Genomic DNA, 27,087 nt, shown 5'->3' with positions numbered 1-27,087 from the left:
GAAAGTGGCTTGATAGATTAGAGAAAAAAAGGGGGGAAAAGAAATCATTTGAAAATTTGAAAAAATGAATATACTGAAGTAGACTAAAATGAAATGGTGGAAGTAAACTAGAATTTGAAGAAATTTACACAAAAGTAAAAAATGTAGTAGAAAAAGAAAAATATTTTTATTAAAAATTGAAATTAAACTTAATTTTTTTTCTTGTTGTATTCAAGAAAAAGAAAAGAAACGAAAAAGAGAAAAAAAAAGAAAATTGAATAGATGGACCAGCTAACTGACTGAAATTACTTCTGAAATTACAACTGAAATTACTTCATTTTCCCCTAGAAGTCAAACTATGAAGCGCTTTATAGTCCATAAACTAAGCAGGCGGTGAAACTTGTGTTCTTGAAGAGCGAGGTTGGCCCAGTTGGGTGGGGCTTAGTGTAACAGCTCCGTTCTCCACTAGATGGCGCTGCTAGCCTACTCAGGTGGATTGTTGTGGCGCTTGTAGGTGTGTTTGTACATGCGCGTGAGTGCTGAAAATGGCGTCACCCAAATATCCAGTGTCTAGTATCAGAACTCTGTTCTCCCCGATCAGCAGTTGTGTACTTGTCCCTTGTTTTCGGCTTCTGTCCACTCCCCACTTCCACACTGTCCATGACCAAGCCCCAGGCAGTACCTCTCTCCTGAGTTTTGTCTCATGTGCGGCTGTTTTCCCCAGTCCCTTACTTCTGATGGACTGTGGCTGTGACCCATTCTGCCCCTCTGCAGGCGGGTCTCACTGAACAATGGCCAAATGTCGGCTGCACCCAGGAACACTTGCTAGACCCTGCTGCTGCCGGTGCCCCAAGACTGTGGCCTCATAACAGCCTGCCCCAGAAAAAGTCTGCGAGACAGTGTAGCAGCAGCACCTCAGGGATTATGGAAAATCACAGCGCACATCTGGCACCAGGCTTCACTCCCAACGACTTTGTTCCAGCATCAGCGCGTGTGGCCATTCTCTGGGGTCTGCGGGGCCCAGGTGGCCTCACAGCCTCTACCAAATGTCCTTCCATCAGTGGAACTGCTTCTCCCTATGTGGCCTGAGAACCCCCTGGACCCCACTCTGCTCCTGGGGATTCGCTCTTCTCACCAGAGCACCGACAGGTGTCGAGCTGTGGAGTTGCAAACTCTGCGCTCCCCCTGTTTACAGTCCTAATGGAATTTAAACCCTCTCCTTTCTCCCTTCTCCCTTTTTAGTTCAGTCCCTGTGGCTATTTCCAATTTTCCACTTTCTCTCCAGCTGCTTTTGGGGAGGGATGCTTTTGCCGTATTCTCCTCCCCACGGTCTCCGTCTTTTCTCCGCATGCAAAAGCAGCTCTCTGCCCTCCAAGGCTTCTCTCTCCCCAAGTTCACCTCTCCATGCCACATATCTGCTGAATTCTATGGTTCAGGTTGTGCAGATTGTTGTGTTAATCCTCAGATCAGTTTTCTAGGTGTGCAGGATGGTTTAGTGTTGGTCTGGCTGTATTTAATGGATGCGAGACACACAAAAAACTTCCGTGCTATTCCACCATCTTGGCTCTTCCTCCTCTACCAGTTACTTATTTTAAAAAGAAAGTTTGGGGGAGCTTGGCTTGTTCATTCAGTACAGCATTCAACTCTTGATCTACGGGTTGTGACTGGGCTCCACGTTAGGCATAAAAATTACTTTAAAAAAATAAAAAAAAAATGCAAAGAAAAGTTTGGTAGATGGCTTTCTCTGTAGGAAGTGCTGATGTTAATATTAAAAGTTTATAAATCAGGTACTTATATTAAATCACCAAGTTCATAATCACATAACAAATGCTTTATGGGTGTGATAAAAATTAACTAAAGGGTTTTTTAAGTCTGAAATGCTAGGAGAGAGGACAGAAAAAAAGAGAGTTAAACTTTTGCATGGCTAAGTATAAGATAAGGTGAATGTCTAGAAATAATCTGAAATTATCATTGTAGGGACATGTATAAGAGTCACAGACCTTCCCTAGAGATTTTGGGATATTAAAAATGATGTCTTATTTAAAAATTTTTAATATTTTACTTAGTTATTTTATTATGGCAAATATATATAACATAATATTTACCATTTTAACCATTTTAGTGGTATAATTCAGTAGCTTCACCATGTTGTGCAACCATCACATAATTTTTTCCATTTCTCTAACTTTTTTATCATACCAAGCAGACACTCTATGTCTATTAAACAATAACTCCCTATTTCCTTCTGCCTGTGGACCCTGGCTTTATTCTACTTTTTGTGTCTATGAATTTGCCTATTTTAAGTAACTCCTGTAAGTGAAATCATACAATGTTTGTTCTTTCGTTACTGGCTTTTTTTACTTAGCATAATGTTTTCAAGGTTCATCCATGATGTAGCATGTATCAGAACTTCATTCTTTCCTATGGATGAATAATATCCCATTATATATACTGTTTTTTAAAAGAAAGTTTATGCTATCAGCCATGCACTATGTTAAATATTTTATGGACAGTGTCTCATTTGATCCTCACACCGACCAATGGGCTAGGTAATATTATTATATCCAGTTACGGGTGAGAACACTGGGGCCTAGAAGTTTAAGTGACCTGTTCCAGTTAGTGGTAGAGAGGGAATCTGAACTAGGTTTATCTATCTCTAGGGTCCAATCAATTAAGCAGTACAGTACACTCCTACGTTACTGTTATGTTCTCCCTTGTGTTCACATAGTTTTGAACAGTGAATTTTAAGAAATACATAAAACTTCAGGAAAATGTATACAGAATGACATTTTAAAATAAACAAAGAATTTAAGGATATTTATGTCCTCCCTCCCAGCAATTAACAAATGGGGAATTTTTCTTCTTAATAGATGAAGGTAGACAGAGAAAGGAATGAAGTTAAATCCTTAAGGCTATCCTTAGTACTAATATTCAACAGATCCTGGAATATTAGAAATAGAGATTTCCCCTTAAAAAAACTTTCAAAATGAAAATTTAAGGTGAAAAGAATTCCTCTATTTTTTTAAAAGTGGAGGTCACATTGGGGCACCTGGGTGGCTCAGTCGGTTGAGTGTCCGACTTCAGCTCAGGTCATGATGTCACGGTCTGAGTTCGAGCCCCATGTCGGGCTCTGTGCTGACAGCTCAGAGCCTGGAGTCTTGCTTTGGATTCTGTGTCTCCCTCTCTTTCTGCCCCTCCCCCACTCATGCTCTGTCTCTCTGTCAAAAATAAATAAACATTAAAAATTTTTTTTTAAAGTAGAGGTTACAGAGACTGAAAATATGAATAGTTGCAAATAAGAATTATATAGATTTATGAATTCTATTAAGAGAAAAATAAATATATTATGGGAGTTCTACCCTAATTTCTTTAGGCTGGTGGCACAGAGGGTAACCATACTGTTCTGCATCACATGCTGTAGCCACACTCTTTTTTTTTTATGTTTATTTATTTTTGACAGAGAGAGAGAGACAGAGACCGAGCACGAAGGGGGAGGGGCAGAGAGAGAGGGAGACACAGAATCCAAAGCAGGCTCTAGGGTCTGAGCTGTCAGCACAGAGTCCGACGCGGGGCTCAAACCGACAGACAGCGAGATCATGACCATATCGGAAGTCAGACGCGCAACTGGCCGAGCCACCCAGGTGCCTCTGCCACACTCTTAAAGACAGATATATTGGCTTAAAGGTTATCTTTCACAACTTCCACTTCCAGCAAACTGTTCTTCAATCTGTAATACTTCCAGTGACGGGGAGAACACAATATCATTTCATTACTAGGCTAGTCAGACATGCAGCTTTTAATATTGATACTAAAAGATCTTCCTTCTTCTGCTTTCCAGCCAAAGGTATTATTATTTTTTTTCATGAGACTTTGCACAACAAGCCTAATGTTTTTATCCTTATGATAGCCTTCCAACTGTTTGAAGACAGCATCATGTATTCCCTATTCCCCAGCTCGAGATGATTAGCAGCTAGGACTTGAGAAGCCAAGATGCTAAAGAAATAAGCCTGGATTTTGCTCTTAAGATCCTTTTATATGTCAACAGGTTATAAAAGCTCTTAACTATAAAGTAAAAGATTAGTTAATTGGGCTTCATTAAAATTAAGCCCTTTTTGGATCCTGTGAGACAAAGTACCAGAGACATCGCTACAAGCATGAAACCTACAGACATCACAATGACTCTAAACCCATATCTTTCTATAATAACACTGAATGTAAATGGACTAAATGCGCCAACCAAAAGACATAGGGTATCAGAATGGATTAAAAAAACAAGACCCATCTATTTGCTGTCTACAAGAGACTCATTTTGGACCTGAGGACACCTTCAGATTGAAAGTGAGGGGATGGAGAACTATCTATCATGCTACTGGAAGTCAAAAGAAAGCTGGACTAGCCATACTTAGATCAGACAAACTAGACTTTAAATTAAAGGCTGTAACAGATGAAGAAGGGCATTATATAACAATTACAGGGTCTATCCATCAGGAGGAGCTAGTAATTATAAATGTCTATGCGCCAAATATGGGAGCCCCCAAAAACATAAAACTGCTAATCACAAACATAAGCAACCTTATTGATAAGAATGTGGTAATTGCAGAGGACTTTAACACTCCACTTACAGAAATGGATAAATCATCTAGACACACGGTCAATAAAGAAACAAGGGCCCTGAATGCTACATTGGATCAGATGGACTTGACAGATATATTTAGAACTCTGCATCCCAAAGCAACAGAATATACTGTCTTCTTGAGTGCACATGGAACATTCTCCAAGATAGATCACATACTGGGTCACAAAACAGCCCTTCATAAGTATAAATGAATTGAGATCATACCATGCATACATTCAGACCACAATGCTATGAAGCTTGAAATCACAGGAAAGTCTGGAAAACCTCCAAAAGCATGGAGGTTAAAGAACACCCTACTAAAGAATGAGTGGGTCAACCAGGCAATTAGAGAAGAAATTAAAAAATATATGGAAACAAACGAAAATGAAAATACAGCAATCCAAACGCTTTGGGATGCAGCAAAGGTAGTTCTGAGAGGAAAATACATTGCAATCCAGGCCTATCTCAAGAAACAAGAAAAATCCAAATACAAAATCTAACAGCACACCTAAAGGAAATAGAAGCAGAACAGCAAAGACACTCCAAACCCAGCAGAAGAAGAGAAATAATAAAGATCAGAGCAGAAATAAACAATATAGAATCTAAAAAAACTGTAGAGCAGATCAACGAAACCAAGAGTTGGTTTTTTGAAAAAATAAACAAAATTGATAAACCTCTAGCCAGGCTTCTCAGAAAGAAAAGGGAGATGACCCAAATAGATAAAATCATGAATGAAAATGGAATGATGACAACCAATCCCTCAGAGATACAAGCAATTATCAGGGAATACTATGAAAGATTATATGCCAACAAACTGGACAACCTGGAAGAAATGAACAAATTCCTAAACACCCACACACTTCCAAAACTCAATCAGGAGGAAATAGAAAGCTTGAACAGGCCCATAACCAGCGAAGAAATTGAATCAGTTATCAAAAATCTCCCAACAAATAAGAGTCCAGGACCAGATGGCTTCCCAGGGGAATTCTCTCAGACATTTAAAGCAGAGATAATACCTACCCTTCTCAAGCTATTCCAAAAAAGAGAAAGGGAAGGAAAACTTCCAGACTCATTCTACGAAGCCTGTATGACTTTGATTCCTAAACCAGACAGAGACCCAGTAAAAAAAGAGAACTACAGGCCAATATCCCTGATGAATATGGATGCAAAAATTCTCAATAAGATACTAGCAAATCGAATTCAACAGCATATAAAAAGAATTATTCACCATGATCAAGTGGGATTCATTCCTGGGATGCAGGGCTGGTTCAACATTCACAAATCAATCAACGTGATACATCACATTAATAAAAGAAAAGATAAGAACCATATGATCCCGTCAATCGATGCAGAAAAGGCATTTTACAAAATTCAGCATCCTTTCCTAATAAAAACCCTCGAGAAAGTCGGGATAGAAGGAACATAATAAACATCATAAAAGCCATTTATGAAAAGCCCACAGCTAACATCATCCTCAATGGGGAAAAACTGAAAGCTTTTTCCCTGAGATCAGGAACACGACAGGGATGTCCACTCTCACCGCTGTTGTTGAACATAATGTTGGAAGTTCTAGCATCAGCAATCAGACAAGAAAAGGAAATCAAAGGCATCAAAATTGGCAAAGATGAAGTTAAGCTTTCACTTTTTGCAGATGACATGATATTAGACATGGAAAATCTGATAGACTCCACCAAAAGTCTGCTAGAACTGATAAATGAATTCAGCAAAGTCGCAGGATACAAAATCAATGTATAGAAATCAGTTGCACTTTTATACACTAATAAGGAATCAACAGAAAGACAAGTAGAGAAGCTGATCCCATTCCCAATTGCACCAAGAATCATGAAATACCTAGGGATAAATCTAACCAAACATGTAAAAGATCTGTATGCTGAAAACTATAGAAAGCATACGAAGGAAATTGAAGAAGATTTAAAGAAATGGAAAAACATTCTGTGCTCATGGATTGGAAGAATAAATATTCTTAAAATGTCAATACTAGCCAAAGCTATCTACACATTCAATGCAATCCCAATCAAAATTGCACCAGCATTCTTCTCGAAGCTAGAACAAGCAATCCTAAAATCTGTATGGAACCACAAAAGACCCCGAATAGCCAAAGTAATTTGGAAGAAGACCAAAGCAGGAGGCATCACAATCCCAGACTTTAGCCTCTACTACAAAGCTGTAATCATCAAGACAGCATGGTATTGGCACAAAAACAGACACATAGAGCAATGGAAGAGAATAGAAACCTCAGAACTAGACCCACAAACGTATGGCCAACTAATCTTTGACAAAGCAGGAAAGAACATCCAATGGAAAAAAGACAGTCTCTTTCACAAATGGTGCTGGGAGAACTGGACAGCAACATGCAGAAGGTTGAAACTAGACCAGTTTCTCACACCATTCACAAGAATAAACTCAAAATGGATAAAGGACCTGAATGTGAGACAGGAAACCATCAAAACTCTAGAGGAGAAAGCAGGAAAACACCTCTCTGGCCTCAGCCGCAGCAATTTCTTACTTGACACATCCCCAAAGGCAAGGGAATTAAAAGCAAAAATGAACTACTGGGACCTCATGAAGATAAAAGCTTCTGGACAGCAAAGGAAACAACCAACAAAACTAAAAGACAACCAACGGAATGGGAAAAGATATTTGCAAATGACATATCAGACAAAGGGCTTGTATCCAAAGTCTATAAAGAGCTCACCAAACTCCACACCTGAAAAACAAATAACCCAGTGAAGAAATGGGCAGAAAACATGAAGAGACACTTCTCTAAAGAAGACATCCAGATGGCCAACAGGCACATGAGAAGATGCTCAATGTCTCTCCTCATCAAGGAAACACAAATCAAAACCACACTCAGATACCACCTCATGCCAGTCAGAGTGGCTAAAATGAACAAATCAGGAGACTATAGATGCTGGCGAGGATGGGGAGAAATGGGAACCCTCTTGCACTGTTGGTGGGAATGCAAACTGGTGCAGCACTCTGGAAAACAGTGTGGAGGTTCCTCAAAAAATTAAAAATAGACCTACTCTATGACCCAGCAGTAGCACTGCTAGGAATTTACCCAAGGGACACAGGAGTACTAATGCATAAGGGCACTTGTACCCCAATGTTTATAGCAGCACTCTCAACAATAGCCAAATTATGGAAAGAGCCTAAATGTCCATCAACTGATGAATGGATAAAGAAATTGTGGTTTATATAGACAATGGAGTACTACGTGGCAATGAGAAAGAATGAAATATCGCCCTTTGTAGCATCGTGGATGGAACTGGAGAGTGTTATGCTAAGTGAAATAAGCCATACAGAGAAAGACAGATACCATATGTGTTCACTCTTATGTGGATCCTGAGAAACTTAACAGAAACCCATGGGGAGGGGAAGGAAAAAAAAAAGAGGTTAGAGTGGGAGAGAACCAAAACATAAGAGACTCTTAAAAACTGAGAACAAACTGAGGGTTGATGGGGGGTGGGAGCGAGGGGAGGGTGGTTGATGGGTATTGAGGAGGGCACCTGTTGAGATGAGCACTGGGTGTTGTATGGAAACCAATTTGACAATAAATTTCATATATTGAAAAAAAATAAAATAAAATTAAGCCCTTTTTTCATCAGATATCATTAAGAGGGTGAAGTGTCAAGTCACTGAGGGGAAGAGGATATTTGCGATATATTATATCTGATGAAGGACTTCCACCAGAATATATGAAGAACTCCTAAAAATCAGTGAGAGAGAGAGAACACATAATCTGATGGAAGAAAGAGTAGATGAATTTAATAAGTATTTCATGAATGAATACATTGAATTTGCCAGTAAACATATAAAAATTGCTCAAAATTATAATCAGCAGAAAATGCAACTTAAAACCACAATTAAATACTACTACTTATTCACCAAAATGACTAAAGTTTAAAAAGGAAAAAAAATGGTAACGCTAAGAATTGTCTTGGATGTGGAACAAGTAGAACTGCCATATGCTGTTGTTAGTAGAATATAAATTATGAATTGATACTACTGTGAATTGGAAAACCACTCCAGTTTCTCCTAAAGCTGAACATATGCAAAACCCATGACCCAAATTTTCTATTCTTGCTACTAGTGATTCCAAAAAGACATGCAAAAACTGTAAACACTGCAACTGTTCATTAGGAATAAAATGGATAAATGTATTAGTATACACCTACAATGGGGTACTATGTAGCAATGAAAATGAATAGACTGCCTTTACATACAACTATATGGATGAACCCCACAAACGTTTTTTTTGGGCGGGGGTTTGTGTACACAAAAGAATTTCAATAAAATTTAGTTTGTAATATAGATCACAAATATAACAAAAACATATCACTTTAGGATTCCAGAGAATGAATTAAGGCCTTTCTTCTTTTTCTGTAAAGATCTGAAGGAAGTCAGTGAGAATTATGCACCTTTATTTTTTTTATTTTTTATTTTTTTCAATATGTGAAGTTTATTGTCAAATTGTTTTCCATACAACACCCAGTGCTTATCCCAAAAGTTGCCCTCCTCAATACCCATCAACCACCCTCCCCTTCCTCCCACCCCCCATTAACCCTCAGTTTGTTCTCAGTTTTTAATAGTCTCTTATGCTTTGGCTCTCTCCCACTCTAACCTCTTTTTTTTTTTCCTTCCCCTCCCCATGGGTTTCTGTTACGTTTCTCAGGATCCACATAAGAGTGAACACATATGGTATCTGTCTTTCTCTGTTTGGCTTATTTCACTTAGCTTAATACTCTCCAGTTCTATCCATGTTGCTACAAAGGGCCATATTTCATTCTTTCTCATTGCCACGTAGTACTCCATTGTGTATATAAATCACAATTTCTTTATCCATTCATCAGTGGATGGACATTTAGGCTCTTTCCATAATTTGGCTATTGTTGAGAGTGCTGCTATAAACATTGGGGTACAGGTGCCTCTATGCATCAGTACTCCTGTATCCCTTGGGTAAATTCCTAGCAGTGCTACTGCTGGGTCATAGGGTAGGTCTATTTTTAATTTTTTGAGGAACCTCCACACTGTTTTCCAGAGTGGCTGCACCAGTTTGCATTCCCACCAACAGTGCAAGACTCACAAACATAATTTGAATGAAAGAGAACGCACTAAAGAGAACATAGTGTAGACTTCCATTTATGTGATGCAGAAGCAAAACAAACCTATGGTGATAGGAATCAGAATAGCAGTTTCTGGGGGTGCCTGGGTAGGTCAGTCAGTTGAGCCTCCGACTCTTGATTTTGGTCCGGGTCATGATCCCAGGGTCGTGGGATCAAGCCTCATGAGGGGCTCCCTGCTGAACGTGAAGCCTGCTTGAGATTCTCTCTTTCCCTCTTCATCTACCCCTCTCCCCCATTTGTGCTCTCTCTCTCTCTCTAAAGAGATAGATAGATAGATAGATAGATAGATAGATAGATAGATAGATTGATTCATTCTTTGGAGAGGAGGTAAGATTTAGAGGAGGCAAGAGGGAAGCTTCTGTTTTGCTGGAATGCTCTATTTCTTGATCTGGTGGCAATTACTTGGGGTGTATTCACTTTGTGAAAAGTCATCAAGCTGTAATATATGAATTGTGTACTTTTCTATGTGTATATTAAATTTCAAAAAAAGACAATATATTGGTCTAAAAATTCCACTTACCTAAAAGGCAGGGCTAAGTGTGCAACTAAAGAGTGCATTTTCATGGTAAGCACAGTAGTAAAGATGCTGAAATTTATACTGCATACAAAAAATTAAAGTTGTCTAGAGAGACTGTCATTTCTTAATTTTCCTTCCCCAGAAAAAAAAATTGTAGCTCATTCCTTTTAGAGAATGAGAGCTGGGTAATAAATGAGCCAATCACAAATCTATATTTGAATTATTCTGGGGTTTTATAGTATATGTCAAGTGCTCGGTGTTGACCTGCTACCCACCAAGTGTGCAATGAAGGCACTTACTGTTAACTGTGTTTAGTACTGAGTCACACTGTAAACATATTTTGAGTTTCCTAATAACAAAAATGTCAAAGTCTCTTTCACAAATGGAACTTCTGTGAGCATGAAACTTGGTCAGACTTTCAGGTCTATACAGTAATTCCTGTTTTATTTTATCTCAATAGAATTTTCAGCTTCCAGACTGTTGAGATCTTTATGGATTCGAATTCACTGAGCTTCATTCTCAGCATTGATGGTAATGTTACCGAGGAACAACCGGAGATAAAGTCCTGTAGAACATCCTTATTAACCTCTATCCTGGCCCCTAGTGACTAGTAATCAGACCTTTTTGGAAACGGTCATTCAATCAGTTATAAATACCACTAATGGACTCTCATTTAGTCCCTGTTAACTTTGTCAGTAAGGATGTGAAGATAAAAATGACCCACGTATCCCCCATTCTGACACTTTTATTTTATCTATATATCTGTCTATCTAGAGTATGAGCGCATGTGGTAGAGGGAGGGAGAGAATCTTAAGCAGGCTCCGTGCCCAGCGCAGTGCCTAACGCAGGTTCCACACAGGACTCAACGCAGGGCTTAATCTCATGACCCTGAGATCATGACCTGAACAGAAATCAAGAGTCAGATGCTTAACTGACTGAGCTACCCAGGCGCCCTGATGTTTCTATTCTTACTTTAAGATGGTTGTTTAATCCCAACTATGTTAAATAGTGAAATATTTCCAGGTTCCAAACATTTTTTTTACACTTCAATCTTAACTCACATATGAGTGATGTGATAATATGAATGACAAATTAATCTGGTCTTGTGAAAGATTTTATAACACTATATATTTCTTGTGGGAAAATGTGCTTTTTCATGATGTGTGAAGCCTCCTTACTTTTCACTTTTCTCTCTTTTGCCAGCAGAGGGCAGGTGAGAAAGAAAAAAAACGCATCTCTGTCTTGATTCAAACTAAACACTTCTCTGAAATAGTTACAAAGCAGGTTATTTTGTTCTCTAATTACTCTATTTTGAAACAATTTCAGTAGGAATTATAATTTTTTTAAATGTTTTATTTTTATTTTTGACAGAGAGACAGAGCGGAGGGAGGGGAGGGACAGAGAGAGCAGGAGACATAGATATATTTGGCCTAATAAATGTATTTGAAGTGAAATTAGTACTTTGAACTTTTAATTGTTTATAAATCAGTGACTGTATTGAAAATATGAATATTCTGTATATTTTGAGGTCATATGTCCAAAATGTCCTCTCTTAGTTTGGATAATGCTGATTAATTAGACTGCTTTTATATTGGTGTTCTAATTCAGTTACAGATATGGTGTTCGTTTTTCATATACAGTATATCTTAATACTGCCATTTGGTCGTTACTTCAACATGTAGAGTTGTTAAGCATACTTTTATAGTTTTATTAATCAAGTAATGAGTCTACATAATTGAAGGAAACCCAAGTGCAATACAATACAGATTTTTTTCCATTTCTTGCAGTACTGTCCCCCACGGGAATGTTTAAATACAATTTTAGCAGGTATATTAAGATGTTTTCTCTTGCAACTTTAAATCTGTTTAATCAATAATAAAACATCCTTTTCAAAACATTAGATGGTGTGATAAACTATGTATTTCAATAGCTCAAGATAGCTTGTGTGTAACCTTTGTTAAAACTCAAGTGGCAGCTTGGATTTTTGCCTTCTCTACTTGAATAATGCCTTTGTTCTGAAAGTATAGGAGCAAGGAGAAACTGAATAGTTTCTCTCATTGGGAGGATAGATCTCCATACTGCTTATTCCAAATAGTGAGAATTCCTTCTTATTGTGGACCTCATGTATAAAAATATTTTTTATTTTTAAACTGTCAAACAAAATTATACATAGTGCTTAGAATGCTGCTGGCACACGGTGAGTGATTTATAAGTATTAGCTGTTATTACATAGGTATCTGCTTATCTTAAATTTAATCTGTTTATTGAATTAGCCAGGGGGATCATGTACAGTTGAAAAAAATTGATTCTTCAACAAAAGGAAAAGCTAGAAAAATAATCTCATTCTCGGAAGTCCTAATTCTATTCCTCATTTATTCAATGGGAAAAAACCTTGACTTGAGTGACTCTTAACACTTAACTCCTTTGAGCCAATGGAAGCAATAATGTTTGTCACTTAGTTGTCTTAGACTAAATGCTTCCTGGTTTGTGAATTGGTGTTGAATTTCCTGACTATGTGTAATGAATATGTCATGGGATAAGATCTGGTTATTTTAAAAGGACTAAACTGGATGAGGAAGAAAAGTTTTACCTTTGATGAGGAACCCCCCTGGTCTGAATGAGGAATATTTCAAAACAATGAATAAAAAGCATTGCTTTTGATTATCCCCTGAAGGTAAGCTTAGAGCTTGGGAAGCAGGTGGAGAGAGTATTACAAGGAAGGGGTCTTCAGGACTGAAGAAAAAGGAAATTCTTTTGGTTGGCAGAGTGATGAACCCTCAGGCTTAGGGTTGCTGTGGCCACCTCCTCACAGGTTTCCCATATCATCTCTTCCTGTTCTATTGAGCCACTGTGTATATTTATTTCAGTTTTATTTTCCTAAAATGCAATGCAGTGATGTTACTTTCTTGCTCAAAGCCCCATCATGACTTATTTTTACCAATGATAGTAGTAGACTCTGAACTACATGGTCCCAATCTGATTTTCCACGTTTACTTCCTTCTCTACTTTTCACACACTGACCCAACAGTGCTGTTCCTAAAAATGCTTCTCTCATCATGTCTTTCTCACTCATTTCATATTGTCAGTGGCTCCTTGTCTTTCAAGATCCATCTTCAAGACATGTCCTCTTGAAACCATTCTAAATCTTACCTGAAAATGATCTTTGGTGCCATTGAGTCTCATGGCTATGTATATCTCTAAAGGGCTCTTAAACTATCATCTATACTAGGTATTTTTGTTTTTGTTTCTTTTTTTTCTGCTAGCAGTAAGCTCTTTGAGAAAAGAGACTGTGTTTTGTCCTCAGAGGTTAGCATGATGTTCTGTAGAACCTTTCAGATCTTCAGAAAGGCCAGGGCCATTTGCATTTTTTTGAGGCCCTCAATATATTAAAAACTGAAGAAATGGCAGGGTCACAAAATTGTGGCATATTTTAAGTGTTTCATTAGACAGGTGGATGCAAATAAAACACACACATTCCCACAACAGTTCCCAAAGGAACTGTGTTGTTAGTAAGATGATCATAGGATTTCTAAAAAGCTGAACTCATAGTGTACTTCAGTTGATGTGGTCTGGTAACTGGACATAAGTTTAACATTGATCAGTGACTGTCTTCTTTCTGTCTTATCAGTGTGCGTCACGTGAGGCCTGGGCCAAAGGACCCTCTGACTTTCTGTGTAAGAGGCCCCTTACACATGGTGGACACCTGATAAATATTCACTGAAGTGAGTTAAATTTGATTATATGCCCCAAAGGTGCTGTATATAAATATAATGCATTGATTCCTATTTTTTTTAAATTTGGTCAGAATATTATTCAGAAAAAAGACTGAAAGTTAATATTAACTTCTAATTTAATGTCTATTATTTAACTTTTGCGTGTTTTACACTTGTCAGATCAAAGAACTAGACACTGGGGAGGATAAAAAGTACTCATTCTTACTGACTGACTGCATATTTCCCTGTACCATGTATGAGACACATAATGAGGAGAATTGTGTTCTCTGTGACTCTTCTGATGGAGTAACAAGGGTGAACAGTTGATGAGAATCAGCATAATTTATTTCTTAAAATTAGGCTAGAGATGAAAAATAGTGACGATTCCAAGAATACTTGGAATTCACTGCTGCAGGGGTTAAAGTTGATATCAATACTAAATAACTCTTTGCTCTTAGACGGTAGAGCTTAAATTTGCCTGGTTTAGAGGTATTCCCACTGAGGTACATAAATACACGAATTGGTCCCCCTGTGATCCTCCTAAAATAGTGCATAGAAATCAGGCATACCTAAAAGCATGAACTCATCGTTAAAATTACCATTGTTTATTTTTGGAAATGTATTTATTTAGGTATTCATTTCTGATTTAATGTCATTTTCTTAGACTAGTTTGTAGAATGATGTGTTTCAGGCCCTTTCTGCTCTATTACTACAAACCCAATCTTTTCTATAAAATTATTTTATAATGAAAAGAAGAAGAATAAATAAAGAACACCCAGTTACTGGTGATAATTCAGTAGTAAGAAAGAAATGTGGTTATTTAAACATAAGATATGAACCTTCTCTCCTATTCCCCTGCATCTGAGGAATTTGACAAATTCCGACAAATATCAGTGGTTCAGGAAGCAGGAATAGAAATGGATCAGGAACCAAGAAGTGGTGAAGTTAGAATTAATTTATACAAAATATAGGTGATTCTGAAATGTCCTCCATAAGAATCCTTCCTAAGAGATGGGTAATTAAATGCATGAAAAGTAGAAAGGTAAAATTATTTGTCAAGTTTAACACTTATCTGAAATATGTTAATTTATTTACACTTATTTAAACTTTATTATACATTAACATTAAAAAATCTATTATAGCACTGAAGGTTTTTCAGTGACTGGAAGCAAATTGCCATATGAATAACCGATACCCAAATGTCTTTCATATTCTCTTTTTTTACCTATAAATTCTTAAATTTATCAAGAGTTAAAAGCATTTTGTAAACCTACCATTTGTTTTTAAGTGTAGCACATAAAAATGTTTAAAATAAATCCCAACATAACTTAAAACTAAGTGTTAATAAGCAAATGCTATCAATGTAGAATTTTACAGAAAAAAAAATGAAGATAGTTTGATAAAACCTAAGGACCAATGCTAAGAGAGCAGTTTTCATATGCAGAAATATGCCTGAAGGGTAGTTCTCATAATGATTTAATGAATAGCACTTTCTAGTTGAGTAGAAAATACAAATATATGGCCAATAGCATTTGAAAATACAAGTCTATTTGTGTGCAAAACTGTTAATTAGATAGCCTGGAAACATGCAGTGCAGTCCCAACCATTCCAAAGATTACAAAAAGAACTTAGGGACACCTGGTGGCTCAGTCATTTGAGCATCCAACTCTTGATTTCGGCTCTGGTCACAATCCCAGGGTCATGGGATTGAGCTGTGCATCGGGCTTGGCGTTGTGCATGGAGCCTGCTTGGGATTCTCTCCCTCTGCTCCTCTTCCCTGCTCATGCTCTCTCAAAAAAATAAAAAATAAAAGAATTTAAAGTTTGTCTTATTTTTAGAAGCTATAAGCTTAAATATTTCTGTACAGTGTTATAAAACAAAACCCTGTATGTGTCCTTAGATACAGATAATGTGGACTTCCATGCTCAAGAGCAAAACACTTTCATTACTCTCCATACCCATAATTTAACCTTTACCCTCTCTGCCATTCATAGGCCTTGGAACATTGGTTTGAGCACTGGCCTCAATTTTTGGATGAGAGTTGCCCCCATCAACTGGGAAGGGTAAGAAGAAGGTATTTCTCCTTAATGCTCTCTTTACTTACTTTTCGTCCTATAGCACAGACCTCTTGGGACTCAAGGGAATAACCATACAGAATCTTTTTTGCTAAATGCCAAAAAACCTGTGTGATGTTAAGAGGCCAGTTGACTTTTCCAGTTTAAATTATTTCACTGGTAATATGCAGTAAAAACTTAAATTTTTTTTCTCAGTTAAGATCTCTTGTTAAAGAATATGAAGGAAATTAATTCTACAATTTCTTATTCTCAATGATTTTAGCTCACTGACTGACATTTTGCCCCACACCAATGTAGTGAAAGAGAATGGTCTTGGGATCAGTTAGATCTAACCCAGGTCTACCTGTGCTAGATGTAAAGCTATAGATAAGTCTCTTAAAGATTCTTTTGAAACCTATTTTCCTCAAGAATAAAATGGTTTAATAATAATTACCTTATAAGGATAATGAGAGAGTTAAATGAGAAAAAGAACACAAAGCTTAGCACATTAAGGACTCAATACTAATTAATTTCCTGCATTTAGTTTATCCTGGATACACAAGTGAGTTTGATTCATATTGGAAAACAAGACAGGTACAATCAAGTGAGCAACAGAGATGCATGTTTTATGCCTCAATGTCTTCTAATATAAGTTGTTCCACAAAGAAAATACTATGTTTTTAAAACATGTTTTACTACACATTTTCTAATAGAGATGTAAAAGCCATGGCTGAGCAACTTCAACTACTTCCAGAATACTTTTCTGTGAGTGAAATGTGACAGCTTTTTGTGAGTTCATAGCAATCCATGTAAATATTTAAAGCTGAAAAATCAGTAATGGTAACTATAGTATAAGAATGAGAGAACAGAGTGAATGGAGAGATGGAAAGGGGATTATACTGATAGAATATAATTATTTAAGTAAAATATTTTCCTAGAGGCCATAGAGAATAGACCCTAAAGTTGCATGTTTTAATCCAATATTTTTTTAGAATCTAAATGTTTTTTTACATAATACAACAGGAGTAAAACTTTGTCACCACTCTGTGGCCAAATCCACTTTTATTTTTAAGCCATACAACTTTTATAATGAGAAGCTAATATTACTTGTAAACTTCGGCATGATTGATGCCAAAAGTTTTTTTTATGAAAAAAAATTTTTTTAATGTTTAGTTATTTTTGAGAGAGAGAGAGAGAGAGAGAGAGAGAGAGAGAGAGACATAGAGAGAGAGACAGAGCCTGAGTGGAGGAGGGGCAGAGAGAGAAGGAGACACAGAATCTGAAGCAGGGTCCAGGTTCTGACCTGTCAGCACAGAGCCCAACATGGGGCTTGAACTCACTCCATTTTCCTAATTAAAGCTACAGGTTATTGAATAACTGCAGCCCAATTTGATGGTCCTGAGTTGACAAGGGAACATGCAGATTTTATTTTCCTTGCCATCTTTCATGGGATCAAGAAATTTAGTAGGGGGCTGCCTGGGTGACTCAGTCGGTTAAGCATTCGACTCTTGGTTTTGGCTCAGGTCATGATCTAACGGTTGTGAGTTCAAGCCCTACATTGGGCTCTGTGCCGACGGTGCAGAGCCTACTTGGGATTCTCTCTCTGCCTCTCTCTGCCCGCCCCCCACTCCCACTTGTGCTCACGCTTGCTCTCTCTCTCTCTGTTTCTCTCTCTCTCTCAAAATAAATAAACTAAAAAAGAAAGAAAAAGAAAGAAAGAAAGAAAGAAAGAAAAGAAAGAGAGAGAGAAAGAAATTCTGGGGCACCTGCGTGGTTCAGTCGGTTAAGTGTCCAACTTCGGATCAGGTCATGATCTCACAGTTCGTGAGTTCAAGCCCTGCATCAGGCTCTGGGCTGTCAGTACAGCTTCAGATTCTGTGTCTCCCTCTGTCTCTGCCCTCCTTTCACTCACATGCTGTCTCTCTCTCTCTCAGAAATAAATAAACTTTAAAAAAATTAAAAAAAAAGAAATATAGTAGGGTTAGATTTTGTTTTGATTTATTTTAAAGAAATATCCATTGATTTATTTTTTATATGCTTTTTATATGATTTATTTCCCATTGCGGGTAGGAAGTTTTTCTAAGGTCATAAAATAACCCATTTTGAGGCCATTTTTCAGACTTTTGAAGTTTTATGTTCTAAGACCTAGATCCTATGGTCACCTTTGCAAAAGAAGTATTTGAGAATAATAAATCTGAAGAATATTAACTTTTTGAAAGTTTATTCATTTTGAGAGAGAGGGAGTATGCAAATGGGGGAGTGGCAGAGAGAGAGGGAGAGAGAATCCCAACCAGGCTCCACACTGTCAGGGTAGAGCCTCATGTGGGACTTTAATTCGTGAACCATGAGATCATGATCTGGGCCAAAATCCAGAGTTGGATGCTTAGCCAACTAAGCCACCTAGGCACCCCTAAAGAGTATTAATATTGAAAATACTAAACGTGAGATAAAAGAACCTGACTGGGCTTGAGATATTGTTATTAAATATTACTAAATGTTCAAGTTGTTAATAATTTTTTGTTACATGGAAAATGTGCCACAGATCAATAAAAAAATTTTCTTTAGTTTTTAAATAAAAATTTGAATTTTTATATGAAAGCAATTTTAGATTTACAGAAAAATTGTGAAGATACTACAGAGAGGTCCTGTATAGCCCATACTCAGTTTCCACTATTATTAACATCCTACATTAGTATGGTACATTTGCCACAACTAATGAACAAATATCAATACATAATTATTAACTAAAATCCATACTTCATTCAGATTTCCCCAGTTTTTACCTAATGATCTTTTTCTGCTCCAAGTTGTCATCCAGTATAACACATTTTATTTAGTTCTTGTGTCTCCTTAGGCTTCTCTTGGCTGTGATAGCTTCTCAGATTTTCCTTATTTTTGATGACTTTGAGAGTTTGGGGTTTGTTTTCCTAATTAAACCAGGGTTATGGATTTTTGGAACAGGACCCAGAGGTAAAGTACCATTTTCATCCATAATATCAAGGGTATCTACTATCAACATGATCTATCACTGTTGGTGTTGACCTTGATCGCCTGGGTGAGCTAGTGTTTGTCAGGTTCCTTCTTTGTAATGTTACTCTTTTTTCCCTTCAATACTGTGCTCTTTGGAAGGAAGCCATCATGTACAACCTACACTAAAAGGAGTAAAGAGTTGAACTCTACTTCCTTAAAAGTAAAATATTTTCATAAATTATTTGGAATTCTTCTGTACAGGAAATTTGTCTATTCTCCCCTGTTAATTTATCCAATTATTTCTTTATGTCAGTATGGACTCTTGCATATTTACTTTATACTTGGGTTACAATTCAGTTGGTTTTTAGTTATTTTATTGACAGACCATTCCAGCTTTAGCCACTGGAGGGGCTCTTATACCTGATTATTGTGTCCCTTTGAAATACCCCATTCACTGTGGGTTTTGGTTGTTGTTGTTTGTTTTTTTAAGCACTTCCTTTCTGGTACTACAGGATGCTCCACACTCATCTTATACATTTCCTGCCTCAGTCCTAAAAGGAATCCTGGTTTCTTTTATTAAGGAATAGTATTACAAACCAAGATCTAGGTACTAGGGTGTGTTGGTGGCTACTGAGATGTCCTGGCTTCTAGACTGTCTCAGCTGACAGAGCAAGAAAATATATGCATGTATACTAACTTTACATAAATATTTCTGTATGCAAGCATCTGCATCTTTATTAAGCTAAACATGAGTTTGAACTGGTGTCTCTAATTCTGATTCATTACCACATGGATCATTCTAACCTCTTCCCTTGCTTATCTGTAACTTCCCACATCAACAGTGAGAAAGCTGACTTCCACCATCTGTTTACTTAATTTTTCATCTCCATTGTAGATGTATAGTGATTTCAGAATTGTTCATCTGTATCCCATGGGATACAATTTATCAGCCAGAGGTGTACTTCATGTTGGCTCTTCTACTATTAGTTTTTTGGACTCCACTCATTTCCAGAGTTACTTAGTCCAGAACCTTTTCTTCCCACTACTTCCAGTGAGATGGTTTCATACATTTGTAATACATTTAGAATCTCTTGTCACATGCTGCATTCCATTCTGGAGTTCCTCCCCATCCCCCATCTCCTAAATGATTTTTTAAAAGTTCACATACTGGGAACACCTGGGTAGCTCAGTTGGTTGAGTGTTGATTCTTGATTTTGGCTCAGATCATGATCTTACAGTCTGGAATTTAACCCTGTGTGGGGCTGTGTGCTGACAGCATGGAGCCTGCTTGGGATTCTTTCTCTCCCTCTTTCTCTGCCCATCCCCTGCTATGCTCTCTCTCTCAAAATAAATAAATAAACATTAAAAAAAGTTTATATACTTAACAGCTTCACCACCCTAAAAATATTCCTTGTTTTAACTATTGTTAACCTTAAAAATAAAACTGTGAGTTATTTTACCAGTAAAATGGATTTACTCAGGAATAACAGAGAATTGCAATTCAGGACATGCATGCTATGGCAAAACCACAGGCAAATCTGGAGTCCTCATTTATAGAGGAAAGGGATGGGGAAGTTGGGAGGGGCTGTTATAAACAAAAAGTCCATTGGAGTAAACTGGGAGTTCCAAGTTTAGTGACTTTTCATTGACTGTGTTTTGACAGTCCTACATTGGCTGGGCTGTTGCTGGGCAAGGAGAACATCTTTCTTCCCCTGCTGGGGTAGTAGGGTATAAGCTTCTTCCTGTGAGGAGTGTTAGGTAGGTCTCTTCTTGTTTGGGACCGCATTTGATGAGTAGTGGTGGGGCATGAGAGCTCTCCCTTCTGGCCTCCCCACTCCATTTTAAGTGAGTTTTATTAATTTTCATACTATTTAAGCCTTCCCCTCCTCATCCCAAATTTCTGGCAACCACTGATCGATTACCATCTGTATATAGTGACGTTTTTCCAAAATATGCGTAATTGAAATCTTATAGTACATAGGCTTTCACATTGGCTTCTTTCAATAACAATATGCATTTACAGTCCATTCATGTCTTGTATTTTGTAGATGTACCACAGTTTGTTTATCCATTCACTGATTTAAGTATACCTTGTTTACTTCCAGGTTTTGGCAATTGTGAATAAAACTACCATAAACATTTGCATGGAGATTTTTGTGTGGACTGAAGTTTTCCAGTCAGTTGGGTAAATACCTTGAAGTGTGATTGCTAGATTATATAGTAAGACTATGTTTAGCTTTGTAAGACAATGTCAAACTGTATTTCAGTGTGGCCGTACCACTTTGCATTCCCACCAGCAATCGTCACCAGTGATTGGTGTTGTCAGTTTTTTTGGATTTTAGCCATTCTAAAGGGTGAGAAGTGGTATATCATGGTTGTTTTCATTTGCAATTCCCTAATGACAAATGATGATGAGCATCTTTTCATATGCTTATTGGCCATCTGTATATCTTCTTTAGTGTAGTATTGCTCAGATGTTTGGCTTAGTTTTTAAAAGGGTTGTTGTTTTCTTATTGTTGAGCTTTATTTTCTCTTTCTTTTGAAGGAAGTAAATAAATAAAAACTAAATATGGTTGAGGAGATGTGCATTTAAAAAGCCATAAAGAATTATCCCATACACACTTCATGTTTTCTTGTAAAAAAAAAAAAAAATCACGGAAGGACCAGTTCAGCCTTCAGGAAATCACTAATGTGAGGATGTGAAATTTGAAATGTGTGTGCGCGCACGCACACACACACACACATACACACCATCATTTATTGAGCTCTTACTCTATGTCTTATTCTATGTCAGGCATGCATTTTTTCCTTACATGAACTCATTTAATTCTCAGAACAATCCTATGTAATGGAAACTCTTGTTTCCCCCATTTTACAAATGAGCTCCGCTCCCAGCAGAGGAGCTCTAACCCTGTGCCATGCTGTCTGATAGACAATAAATTTTAAAATGAGACAGTCTAAGGTTTGTTTTCTTACATAGCCAAGCGAAAGTATATTTTAAAATTAAGTATGAGTGAAAAAAAGAAAAAATAAATTAAGTATGCATGAACATAGAAACAGATTGCAGAAATAGTCCATTTTTCTTGAATTATTCAGATTGTTACAAGCCTCAAATTTGTTTGGGTTTGTGTGTGAATACATTCAGACGATTGAATAGAGGTCTACACTTTTTCTCCGATCCTTAAATCTAAATTTATTTTGCATAATTTTTTTTAATCTTCGCTTTCTCAAAAGCAAGGAAGATACGACATGAATAATCTGATGGGCTTTTTTTCCCTACTCTGTTTTGGACCAGAAAAATAATTTCCAAGAGTCATTTGCCTTATTATTTAATAGGTGTTAACAAAAAGAATTCCTAAGAACAAGTAGAATCACGAGCAAAGTGGGTCTTGAAAAATATAGCAGTGTAGTTGCAGCTGGTGGCTGGCTCTGAGCCTGGCCATGAGCCTGCAGCGTGGGACTGGGTGTTCCACTGCCTGGCTGTGCTCCAGGGAGCTGTCAGTTGCCAGGTTCCCACAGTGCCAAGCACTAGCAGGTGCAGAAAGGTTCAAGGTTTCTATTCCCCCATAGTGTTGAGGGCATGCAGGTCATCTGACAGTAAACAAGATGAAGCACCCCTGTGGGCCCTGAGGGGCATGAGGAGTGGAGCTCCTGCTCAGCCTTGGGGATTTGACATTTGTCAAATTGTGCGAGAACCTGCTGGGCTCCTCATATGCCTCTGCCTGGCCTCTGAGAGGAGTGAGGAGTTTGCAGAGTCTTCTGGAGAAACAGAGGACTGAGACACTCCCATTTTGGAGGCTTCTAGTGTTTGTTTGTTTGTTTGTTTGTTAATATTTATTTATTTACTTTTGAGAGAGAGAGAGAGAGAGAGAGAGAGCTAGCCGGAAGGCACACACAAGCAGGGGGAGGGGCAGAGAGAGAGAGAGGGAGAAGGAGAATCCCAAGCAGCCTTCATGCTGTCAGCATAGAGGCCGACACTGGGCTTGAATTCACGAACCTGTGAGATCATGACATGAGCTGAAATCAAGAGCTGGACAGTTACCTGGCTGAGCCACTCAGATGCCAAGATAGAGTTTTAAAAATTGTTTTATATATTCACATCTTAAATATTAATGTTCCTAACACAAAAAATGAAATGCAGTGTGCTGCGGCACTTAATAAGATACGTAAAACACATAGGATTTATAAGAATATTATCTTCTGATGAAGTACTGGTGGAGGGAGCTGGTTATGGGTCAAATGTTTAAAGTTACCTGATGGGAGTATTTTTCTGTTCCTAACAGGGTATCTTTATGACTATATGTAATGATCTCTGAGAAGATTTTGTTTTCAGTCCCAAAACCAGGGACGGAAAAAGAATGCAGGCCTGCAGTGGGGGCAAAAGAAGGGGAGGTGAAAGAGATTTAGGGAGTTACTGCAGATTTTGCAGGGTTAACGGGAATCCAGAATAAATGAAAGAAACACTGATGCTGGTAATTTCCTCTGGGCTCAGGCAACTAATACTTTGCTTTGTCCATTTAAGTAGCAATTTAGATCCAAGAAGCCCTTTCTTTAAAAGTTGTAGCAGAATTCTGTCCTGTTCACTTTTCCCCTTTCCTGGCAAAGAGCTGGAACACTATAGGCTTTCCAAAAACATTTGTGGAATGGAGTCAGAAAGCCACTTTACTTCATAGGATGCATTCCTTTTGTTTGTTTGTTTTGAAAAAAATATTTTAAAAGTTTAGACATTTATGGCATAAAATGATTATGACATATATCACCTAAGCTTTTATTCAGTGTTCATGCAAACATACATATACAACATTTATGTCTCTTTTCACCTACTTCTTGGGATACAAATAAGCTCACACGTCTTTTTAACTTTTAAGTGTTGAAGTTAGCAAGAAGTCCAGAAATCCTATGATGGGTAGGTAAAGGCAACCTTCCAGTTTCATCTGCACAGTGGCCCATCTCCCACCAAGCAGTAGGCATTGGCATTAAACTTTTTCTCTCATGCATAATGTGTCACATTCTCCTGGGGGACCCTTGGTGGCCATATTTAAGCATTTCAATAGCGGTCATGGCAATTCATGAAATAGATTCTGACTTTGTTGAATCTCAAAAGAAAAAGAGAAGAAAAGATTTCCTTCTGTCCTTCCATCCCCATTGACACCTACTTATGTTACATTCCTATAATGAATAGTCCTCTCAATGGATTCTGAAAAAATGAAGAAAAAGAAGGAAAATAACACCTCCTTTGTGATAAATACCAGTTTTCACCTTAACCAGAGAAGCAAATGGACACACTGTAAAAGGCAACTCCTCTTAAAACAATTATAAAACCATCCAGTTACACACCCAGCCCAGTGATTAAGTGCTCAGCCCCTGAGGTTCATTTCTTGGGGCATCTATTTCTTGGGGCATCTGGGTGGCTTAGTCGGTCGAGCATCTGACTCAATATTGGCTCAGGTCATGCTCTCACAGTTCAAGGGATTGAGCCCATGTTTTTATATATGTTTTATATAGCATTTATATATAAATGTTGCATAAATTATACTATATACTTCAGAAAAAGTTGGTGTATTTTATTGTCATTCTAGTTTACAAATGAAACTGAAGTATAGAAGGTTACTTCTATAGAAAACATATAATTTTGGGGTTTCTGGGTGGCTCAGTTGGCTAAGCATCTGACTCCTGGTTTTGGTCAGGTCATGATTTCACAGTTCATGAGATTGAGCCCCACATTGGCTCTGCACTTTCAGTGCAGATCCTGCTTGGGATTTCCCTCTCCCTCTCTCTCTCTGCCCCTCCCTGGCTTGCTCTCTCTCTCTCTCTCTCTCTCTCTCTCTCTCTCAAAAAATAAATAAACATTAAAATATTTAAAAAAATAAATAAGACATAATTTTTTTCTTGTAAAAACAGGATCATGCCCAGCTTAATTTGCTATTATAAAAAATGCAAATTTTATATTCTTAGGTAAAGCTTTGTGACAGTCAAATTTGTTTAGGGGAAAACCATGATACATATTTGTCAATTTGATTTTCTTTAATAGCATGATATGCTTTGTTCCAAAAATGATTTTGACAATTTTCATACATATCTTTAAACATAATTTTTGCATATGTAAAGAAGAGTTCCAGAGTCTTGAGGCACCTGGGTGGTTCAGTTGGTTAAGTATCTGATTCTTGGTTTTGGCTCCGGTCATGATCTCATAGGTTGTGAGTTTGAGCCCTGCATTGGACTCTGTGCTGACAGTGCAGAGCCTGCTTGGGATTCTCTCTCTCCTTCTCTCTTTGCCCCTCCCCTGCTCTCTCTCTCTCTCAAAATAAATAATAAATGTAAAAAAAAAAGGGAGTTCCAAAGTCTTTTGCCATCATTTCATCAGTGCTACCTCTCAACAGCCTTTGAAATGAAGAGGTTCCAGTCTTTCTGGGAGACACGGAGATGTAGGCTGTGGAGGCCAATGAGCCATAGTTACTGATACAGGAATTGCTTGTCCTTTTGACCATATGGATTAATCACCATAGTTTCACCAATCACACTGAACTTGGAGATCAATAAATGGCCAACATAGTGTCCTAAAAGAACAAGCTGTCAGAAACTCTATCTATGCAGGGTAAGTTAAAGCAAATCAGAACCTGGTAATTTTCAAGTTTCAGTTTCCCAGACCAAACAGACTCGCTTGTGTAACTGACTTCATGTTGTGTCCTTAAAATGGTCATAAAATGGTCATAAAAAATGACCATAACATAAATGTTTCTGAAAAAATTTATAACTAAAAATGCTGTCCATGATGTCAGTCAGTGACAATTCTATAAGCCTTTCAACGGCAAACTCTCCCACTACTGGGGTGCAGGGAGGATGATTTTTATTTCCAGGTGAACTTGCATATTGACAGAAGGTTTGGACAGAAGCCTAGTGGACGTTGAGGGCCTAGACATTCACAGTCACTTTTAGTTTCTAGGTGCGTTAACAATCTCCCATCGAGTCTCTCTTATTCTTTATCTTACCTTCTTTATTTACATGTTTTTATTATAATTATCTACTTGGGGGGAAATAGTTATAAATAAGTAACCTGCTGTTCTATTTAGTGTACTCTACTGCCTTTCTAAATGTAACTCTTCTATGTAACATATAAATTAGTATGGAGCACAAAGGTGGCTGAGTTGGTTAAGTGCCCAATTATTTCAGCTCAGGTCACAATCTCACTGTTGGTGAATTTGAGCCCCAGGTCGGGCTCTGCACTGACAGAGCCCTTCCCCTGCTCTCGCTCCCTTGCTCTAAAAAGTAAATACATACACTTAAAAAACTTTAAAAAATAGTATAGAATTCATCTGAAGGAAAAAAATCACCACTTTTCTTGCTAGACTCCAAATATATAAGACCACACTTTGAACTCTATAGATTGTATCTGGCTTTCAGCAGATATGATATCACTAGTGAAAATTTAGTCTGGTATTATGAATTCCCTTGTTTCTAAAAAAGCTTCAGTAGGAAAATGAAAAGAGAAACTAATATAAATAATGAAACATTTCATAAATAGCAATTTTAGAAAATCCTAGAATCATCAGCTTTTATATTCATGACAAAATTATAGTGTTCAAAATATTGTTCATAATTGTTCCAGTTTATTAACAGCATTGATAAGTTCTTATTTTATACAGACTGAGGATCTTTAAGATTTCCTTTATGAGGAAGTACCTTTAATTTACAGAAGACCCATCAGGGTGCCAAATTCCATCTGGACACAGTAGTTGGTAATGTAACACTGGCGATGAGCTGAAAATTTGAGTAATTAAAAGAGCTTTCAAATGTCATTTCAGTGGAAAAGGAGTGAGGACTTCCACTATAAAAATCTAGTTCTGCCTCTAAATTAAAATTATCTTACAGTTGGAAAGCTACCTGAATTTCCCCCTTTTCATCTAGTCTAAATACAAGCAAATAACTTCAGAGGGAATGAGAGAATCCAATGTTCCTGAGAATTCTTATAGCCTTAGGGAATTCAGTTTTCTGTAGCATTTTGTGGGGTTTTTTGCAATGCTACACTGATTTCTGATTTATCACCAGTAGTATGTAACAATAGTGTCTAAGATTTATTGAGTGCTTATTCAGT

General features: G+C 37.5%; 1 long non-coding RNA gene across 1 annotated transcript in view; it reads left to right on the top strand.

Annotated features, from left to right (window-relative positions):
• The window catches only part of LOC128314733 (uncharacterized), a 64,071-nt gene that overhangs the window by 31,782 nt on the left and 5,202 nt on the right, over window positions 1–27,087 (top strand). Inside the window, exons 3-7 of the long non-coding RNA XR_008296702.1 lie at window positions 10,719–10,789; window positions 11,465–11,542; window positions 13,887–13,980; window positions 15,966–16,045; window positions 21,101–21,180. This is a non-coding gene — a long non-coding RNA (uncharacterized LOC128314733). The remainder of the gene's footprint in view (window positions 1–10,718; window positions 10,790–11,464; window positions 11,543–13,886; window positions 13,981–15,965; window positions 16,046–21,100; window positions 21,181–27,087) is intronic.

The sequence above is a fragment of the Acinonyx jubatus genome, chromosome A2, assembly GCF_027475565.1.
Source record: "Acinonyx jubatus isolate Ajub_Pintada_27869175 chromosome A2, VMU_Ajub_asm_v1.0, whole genome shotgun sequence".
Classification (NCBI taxonomy): Eukaryota; Metazoa; Chordata; class Mammalia; order Carnivora; family Felidae; genus Acinonyx; species Acinonyx jubatus.
The sequence above is the reverse complement of the archived record's forward strand: the minus strand, read 5'-3'. Positions and strand labels throughout refer to the sequence as shown.